The sequence below is a fragment of the Boleophthalmus pectinirostris genome, unplaced genomic scaffold, assembly GCF_026225935.1.
Source record: "Boleophthalmus pectinirostris isolate CB_2022bp ecotype Guang Dong unplaced genomic scaffold, ASM2622593v1 HiC_scaffold_23, whole genome shotgun sequence".
Lineage (NCBI taxonomy): Eukaryota > Metazoa > Chordata > Actinopteri > Gobiiformes > Gobiidae > Boleophthalmus > Boleophthalmus pectinirostris.
The window spans coordinates 166,724-174,223 of record NW_026571207.1 but is presented as its reverse complement, the minus strand read 5'-3'; positions in this window follow the sequence as shown (position 1 = coordinate 174,223).

The window sequence follows — 7,500 nt, the reverse complement described above, 5'->3', positions numbered from 1 at the left end:
GGACGTGAGAGGGGTCAGTGTGTGTGTGTGTGTGTGTGTGTGTGTGTGTGTGTGTGTGTGTGTGTCTGTGTGTGTTGTGTTTGTGTGTGTTGTGTTTGCGTGTGTGTGTGTGTGTCAGTGTGTGTGTGTGTTGTGTTTGCATGTGTGTGTGTGTGTCAGTGTGTGTGTGTGTTGTGTTTGTGTGTGTGTGTGTTGTGTTTGCGTGTGTGTGTGTGTGTGTCAGTGTGTGTTGTGTTTGTGTGTGTTGTGTTTGTGTGTGTGTGTATGTGTGTGTCTGTGTCAGTGTGTGTGTGTAACATGTGTGTTGTGTGTGTAACGTGTTGTGTGCGTAACATGTTGTGTTGTGTGTAACGTGTTGTGTTGTGTGTGTAACATGTTGTGTTGTGTGTGTAACGTGTTGTGTTGTGTGTGTAACATGTTGTGTTGTGTGTGTAACGTGTTGTGTTGTGTGTGTAACATGTTGTGTTGTGTGTGTAACATGTTTTGTTGTGTTGTGTGTGTAACATGTTGTGTTGTGTGTAACGTGTTGTGTTGTTTTGTGTGTGTAACATGTGTGTTGTGTTGTGTGTAACATGTTGTGTTTTGTGTAACATGTGTGTTGTTTTGTGTTGTGTGTAACATGTTTGTTGTGTTGTGTGTAACATGTGTGTTGTGTTGTGTGTAACATGTGTGTTGTGTTGTGTGTAACATGTTGTGTTTTGTGTAACATGTGTGTTGTTTTGTGTTGTGTGTAACATGTTTGTTGTGTTGTGTGTAACATGTTTGTTGTGTTGTTTTGTGTGTGTAACATGTGTGTTGTGTTGTGTGTAACATGTTGTGTTGTGTTGTGTGTAACATGTTGTGTTGTGTGTAACATGTTGTGTTGTGTGTGTAACGTGTGTTGTGTTGTGTGTGTAACATGTTGTGTTGTGTGTATAACATGTGTGTTGTGTGTGTAACATGTGTGTTTGTGTGTAACATGTTGTGTTGTGTTGTGTGTAACATGTGTGTTGTGTTGTGTGTGTAACATGTTGTGTTGTGTGTGTGTGTAACATGTGTGTTGTGTGTGTAACATGTGTGTTGTGTGTGTAACATGTTGTGTTGTGTGTGTAACATGTTGTGTTGTGTGTAACATGTTGTGTTGTGTGTAACATGTTGTGTTGTGTTGTGTGTGTAACATGTTGTGTTGTGTGTAACATGTTGTGTTGTGTGTGTAACATGTGTGTTGTGTGTGTAACATGTGTGTTGTGTTGTGTGTGACATGTTGTGTTGTGTTGTGTGTGTAACATGTTGTGTTGTGTGTAACATGTTGTGTTGTGTGTGTAACATGTGTGTTGTGTGTGTAACATGTGTGTTGTGTTGTGTGTAACATGTTGTGTTGTGTGTAACATGTTGTGTTGTGTTGTGTGTAACATGTGTGTTGTGTTGTGTGTGTAACATGTTGTGTTGTGTGTAACATGTTGTGTTGTGTGTGTAACATGTGTGTTGTGTGTGTAACATGTTGTGTTGTGTGTGTAACATGTGTGTTGTGTTGTGTGTAACATGTTGTGTTGTGTGTGTGTAACATGTGTGTTGTGTGTAACATGTTGTGTTGTGTGTAACATGTTGTGTTGTGTTGTGTGTGTTAACATGTGTGTTGTTGTGTGTTGTAACATGTTGTGTTGTGTGTGTAACATGTTGTGTGTGTAACATGTTGTGTTGTGTGTAACATGTTGTGTTGTGTGTAACATGTGTGTGTGTTGTGTTGTGTTGTGTGTAACATGTTTGTGTTGTGTGTAACATGTGTGTGTGTGTGTGTGTGTGTGTGTAACATGTTGTGTTGTGTGTGTAACATGTTGTGTTGTGTGTATAACATGTTGTGTTGTGTGTGTAACATGTTGTGTTGTGTGTAACATGTTGTGTTGTGTGTGTAACATGTTGTGTTGTGTGTGTAACATGTTGTGTTGTGTTGTGTGTAACATGTTGTGTTGTGTGTAACATGTGTTGTTGTGTGTAACATGTTGTGTTGTGTGTAACATGTTGTGTTGTGTGTAACATGTTGTGTTGTGTGTAACATGTGTGTTGTGTGTGTAACATGTGTGTTGTGTGTGTAACATGTTGTGTTGTGTGTAACATGTTGTGTTGTGTGTGTAACATGTGTGTTGTGTGTGTGTAACATGTTGTGTTGTGTTGTGTGTAACATGTTGTGTTGTGTGTAACATGTTGTGTTGTGTGTGTAACATGTTGTGTTGTGTGTAACATGTTGTGTTGTGTTGTGTGTGTAACATGTGTGTTGTGTGTGTAACATGTGTGTTGTGTGTGTAACATGTTGTGTTGTGTTGTGTGTGTAACATGTTGTGTTGTGTGTAACATGTTGTGTTGTGTGTGTAACATGTGTGTTGTGTTGTGTGTAACATGTTGTGTTGTGTGTGTAACATGTTGTGTTGTGTGTAACATGTTGTGTGTGTAACATGTGTGTTGTGTGTGTAACATGTGTGTTGTGTTGTGTGTGTAACATGTGTGTTGTGTGTAACATGTTGTGTTGTGTTGTGTTGTGTGTAACATGTTGTGTTGTGTGTGTAACATGTGTGTTGTGTTGTGTGTATAACATGTGTGTTGTGTTGTGTGTAACATGTTGTGTTGTGTGTGTAACATGTTGTGTTGTGTGTGTAACATGTTGTGTTGTGTGTGTAACATGTTGTGTTGTGTGTGTAACATGTTGTGTTGTGTGTTCAGGAGCTGAAGAAGCCGGTGGAACGCGCCTGGAGAGATTACGAAAGCAGATTGTGAGTTTAAACTTCTCTCAAATATTTATGCCGTACTAGTACTTTCTGCAGTATTTGTAGTACTTTGTGTAGTACTTATCGCAGTACTACAGGTGGAGAAGGAGAAGCGGGACCTGTTAGTACTTTCTGCAGTATTTGTAGTACTTTGTGTAGTACTTATCGCAGTACTTTTGCTGTAAACAGGTGAAGGAGAAACGGGACCTGTCAGTACTTTCTGCAGTATTTGTAGTACTGTGTGTAGTACTTATCGCAGTACTTTTGCAGTAAACAGGTGGAGAAGGAGAAGCGGGACCTGGCGCGTCAGTACGGGATGGTTCGCTCCGAAGTCTCCGGGTCTGAACTCGCCGAAGAACTTCACCACGAGAGACGGAGCTTCCAACTCAGCATGTGTGAGGTACAAGTACTGCAAATACTACTACTACTACTGCAAGTACTACTGCAAGTACTACTGCAAGTACTATTACAAGTACTCCTACTACTTTTGTGTGTTTTTCAGTATCTGATCAAAGTGAACGAGATCAAGACGAAACGAGGAGTCGACCTCCTGCAGAACCTGACGAAACACTACCACAGTCACAACATGTGAGACGCACAACAGACGCACAACAGACGCACAACAGACACACAACAGACACACAACAGACGCACAACACACACTACCACAGTCACAACATGTGAGACGCACAACAGACGCACAACAGACACACAACAGACACACAACAGACACACAACAGATGCACAACACACACTACCACAGTCACAACATGTGAGACGCACAACAGACGCACAACACACACTACCACAGTCACAACATGTGAGATGCACAACACACACACAACACACACACAACAGACATCCCCTGGTGTGTGTGTTGTCCTCTAGTGTGTGTACTGTCCTCTAGTGTGTGTACTGTCCTCTAGTGTGTGTACTGTCCTCTAGCGTGTGTATTGTCCTCTAGTGTGTGTACTGTCCTCTAGTGTGTGTACTGTCCTCTAGTGTGTGTACTGTCCCTCGTGTGTGTGTACTGTCCTCTAGCGTGTGTATTGTCCTCTAGTGTGTGTATTGTCCTCTAGCATGTGTACTGTCCTCTAGTGTGTGTACTGTCCTCTAGTGTGTGTACTGTCCTCTAGTGTGTGTACTGTCCTCTAGTGTGTGTATTGTCCTCTAGTCTGTGTACTGTCCTCTAGTGTGTGTACTGTCCTCTAGTGTGTGTATTGTCCTCTAGTGTGTGTACTGTCCTCTAGTGTGTGTACTGTCCTCTAGTGTGTGTACTGTCCTCTAGTGTGTGTATTGTCCTCTAGTGTGTGTACTGTCCTCTAGTGTGTGTATTGTCCTCTAGTGTGTGTACTGTCCTCTAGTGTGTGTACTGTCCTCTAGTGTGTGTATTGTCCTCTAGTGTGTGTACTGTCCCTCTCTAGTGTGTGTACTGTCCTCTAGTGTGTGTACTGTCCTCTAGTGTGTGTACTGTCCTCTATGCGTGTGTATTGTCCTCTAGTGTGTGTACTGTCCTCTAGTGTGTGTACTGTCCCTCGTGTGTGTGTACTGTCCCTCTAGTGTGTGTACTGTCCTCTAGTGTGTGTATTGTCCTCTAGTGTGTGTATTGTCCTCTAGTGTGTGTACTGTCCTCTAGTGTGTGTACTGTCCTCTAGTGTGTTGTACTGTCCTCTAGTGTGTGTACTGTCCTCTAGTGTGTGTACTGTCCTCTCGTGTGTGTGTACTGTCCTCTAGTGTGTGTATTGTCCTCTAGTGTGTGTACTGTCCTCTAGTGTGTGTACTGTCCTCTAGTGTGTGTATTGTCCTCTAGTGTGTGTACTGTCCTCTAGTGTGTGTACTGTCCCTCGTGTGTGTGTATTGTCCTCTAGTGTGTGTACTGTCCTCTAGTGTGTGTACTGTCCTCTAGTGTGTGTACTGTCCTCTAGTGTGTGTATTGTCCTCTAGTGTGTGTACTGTCCCTCGTGTGTGTGTACTGTCCTCTAGTGTGTGTATTGTCCTCTAGTGTGTGTACTGTCCTCTTGTGTGTGTACTGTCCTCTAGTGTGTGTACTGTCCTCTAGTGTGTGTACTGTCCTCTAGTGTGTGTACTGTCTCTGTGTGTACTGTGTGTGTGTGTTGTCCTCTAGTGTGTGTACTGTCCTCTAGTGTGTGTATTGTCCTCTAGTGTGTGTACTGTCCTCTAGTGTGTTGTACTGTCCTCTAGTGTGTGTACTGTCCTCTAGTGTGTGTTTGTCCTCTAGTGTGTGTACTGTCCTCTAGTGTGTGTGTACTGTCCTCTAGTGTGTGTATTGTCCTCTAGTGTGTGTATTGTCCTCTAGTGTGTGTACTGTCCTCTAGTGTGTGTACTGTCCTCTAGTGTGTGTATTGTCCTCTAGTGTGTGTGCTGTCCTCTAGTGTGTGTACTGTCCCTCGTGTGTGTGTACTGTCCTCTAGTGTGTGTAGTGTGTGTCCTCTAGTGTGTGTACTGTCCTCTAGTGTGTGTAGTGTGTGTCTGTCCTCTAGTGTAGTGTGTGTACTGTCCCTCCTCTGTATGTGTAGTGTGTGTACTGTCCTCTAAGTGTGTGTATTGTCCTCTAGTGTGTGTGTACTGTCCTCTAGTGTGTGTACTGTCCTCTAGTGTGTGTACTGTCCTCTATGTGTGTAGTTCTAGTGTGTATGTACTTGTCCTCTAGTGTGTGTACTGTCTCTAGTGTGTGTACTGTCCTCTAGTGTGTGTGTGTGTTACTGTCCTCTAGTGTGTGTACTGTCCTCTAGTGTTGTATTGCTTGTCCTCTCTAGTGTGTGTTACTGTCCTCTAGTGTGTGTACTGTCCTCTAGTGTGTGTACTGTCCTCTAGTGTGTGTATTGTCCTCTAGTGTGTGTATTGTCCTCTCTAGTGTGTGTACTGTCCTCTAGTGTGTGTACTGTCCTCTGTGTGTGTGTACTGTTCCTCTAGTGTGTGTGTATTGTCCTCTAGTGTGTGTACTGTAGTTGTGTCCTCTAGTGTGTGTACTGTCCTCTAGTGTGTGTATGTACTGTGTGTGTACTGTCCTCTAGTGTGTGTGTCCTCTAGTGTGTGTTGTCCTCTAGTGTGTGTGTACTGTCCTCTAGTGTGTGTACTGTCCTCTAGTGTGTGTACTGTCCCTCTGTGTGTGTCCTCTAGTGTGTGTACTGTCACTGTGTGTGTGTACTGTCCCTCGTGTGTGTGTATTGTCCTCTAGTGTGTGTACTGTCCTCTAGTGTGGTGTACTGTCCTCTTAGTGTGTGTATACTGTCCCTCTGTGTGTGTACTGTCCTCTAGTGTGTGTGTCCTCTAGTGTGTGTACTGTCCTCTAGTGTGTGTACTGTCCTCTAGTGTGTGTACTGTCCTCTAGTGTGTGTACTGTCCTCTAGTGTGTATTGTCCTCTAGTGTGTGTACTGTCCTCTACTGTAGTGTGTGTACTGTCCTCTAGTGTGTGTACTGTCCCTCGTGTGTGTGTATTGTCCTCTAGTGTGTGTGTGTACTGTCCTCTAGTGTGTGTACTGTCCTCTGTGTGTGTGTCTCTAGTGTGTGTACTGTCCTCTAGTGTGTGTACTGTCCTCTGTGTGTGTACTGTCTCTAGTGTGTGTATTGTCCTCTAGTGTATGTACTGTCCTCTATTGTGTGTACTGTCCTCTAGTGTGTGTACTGTCCTCTAGTGTGTGTACTGTCCCTCGTGTGTGTGTATTGTCCTCTAGTGTGTGTACTGTCCTCTAGTGTGTGTACTGTCCTCTAGTGTGTTCTTCTTCTTCTTCTTCAGTTTTCTTCAGGAGTGCGTCTCGACGTCGACCAGACTGAAGCAGTACATGGACCAACTCAACTCTGTCCTGTCCACGGTACGTCCTACCTCCTACCTCCTACCTCCTACCTCCTACCTCCTACATCCTACTGTCCTACCTCCTACTGTCCTGTCCACGGTACGTCCTACCTCCTACCTCCTACCTCCTACATCCTACTGTCCTACCTCCTACTGTCCTGTCCACGGTACGTCCTACCTCCTACATCCTACCTCCTACCTCCTACATCCTACATCCTACATCCTACCATCCTACATCCTACTGTCCTACCTCCTACTGTCCTGTCCACGGTACGTCCTACTACTCCTACATCCTACTGTCCTACCTCCTACTGTCCTGTCCACGGTACATCCTACCTCCTACATCCTACTGTCCTACCTCCTACATCCTACTGTCCTACATCCTACTGTCCTACCTCCTACTGTCCTGTCCACGGTACGTCCTACCTCCTACCTCCTACTGTCCTACCTCCTCCTGTCCTGTCCACGGTACGTCCTACCTCCTACATCCTACCTCCTACATCCTACTGTCCTACTGTCCTACCTCCTACTGTCCTGTCCACGGTACGTCCTACCTCCTACATCCTACCTCCTACTGTCCTACCTCCTACATCCTACTGTCCTACATCCTACTGTCCTACCTCCTACTGTCCTGTCCACGGTACGCCCTACCTCCTACATCCTACTGTCCTACATCCTACTGTCCTGTCCACGGTACATCCTACCTCCTACCTCCTACATTCTACTGTCCTACCTCCTACATCCTACCTCTTATATCCTACCTCCTACTGTCCTGCATCCTACCTCCTATATCCTACCTCCTACATTCTACTGTCCTACCTCCTACATCCTACCTCTTACCTCCTACCTCCTACTGTCCTGCATCCTACCTCCTACATCCTACCTCTTACCTCCTACTGTCCTACCTTTTACCTCCCAATTTTCTACCTTCTACTGTCCTATGTCCT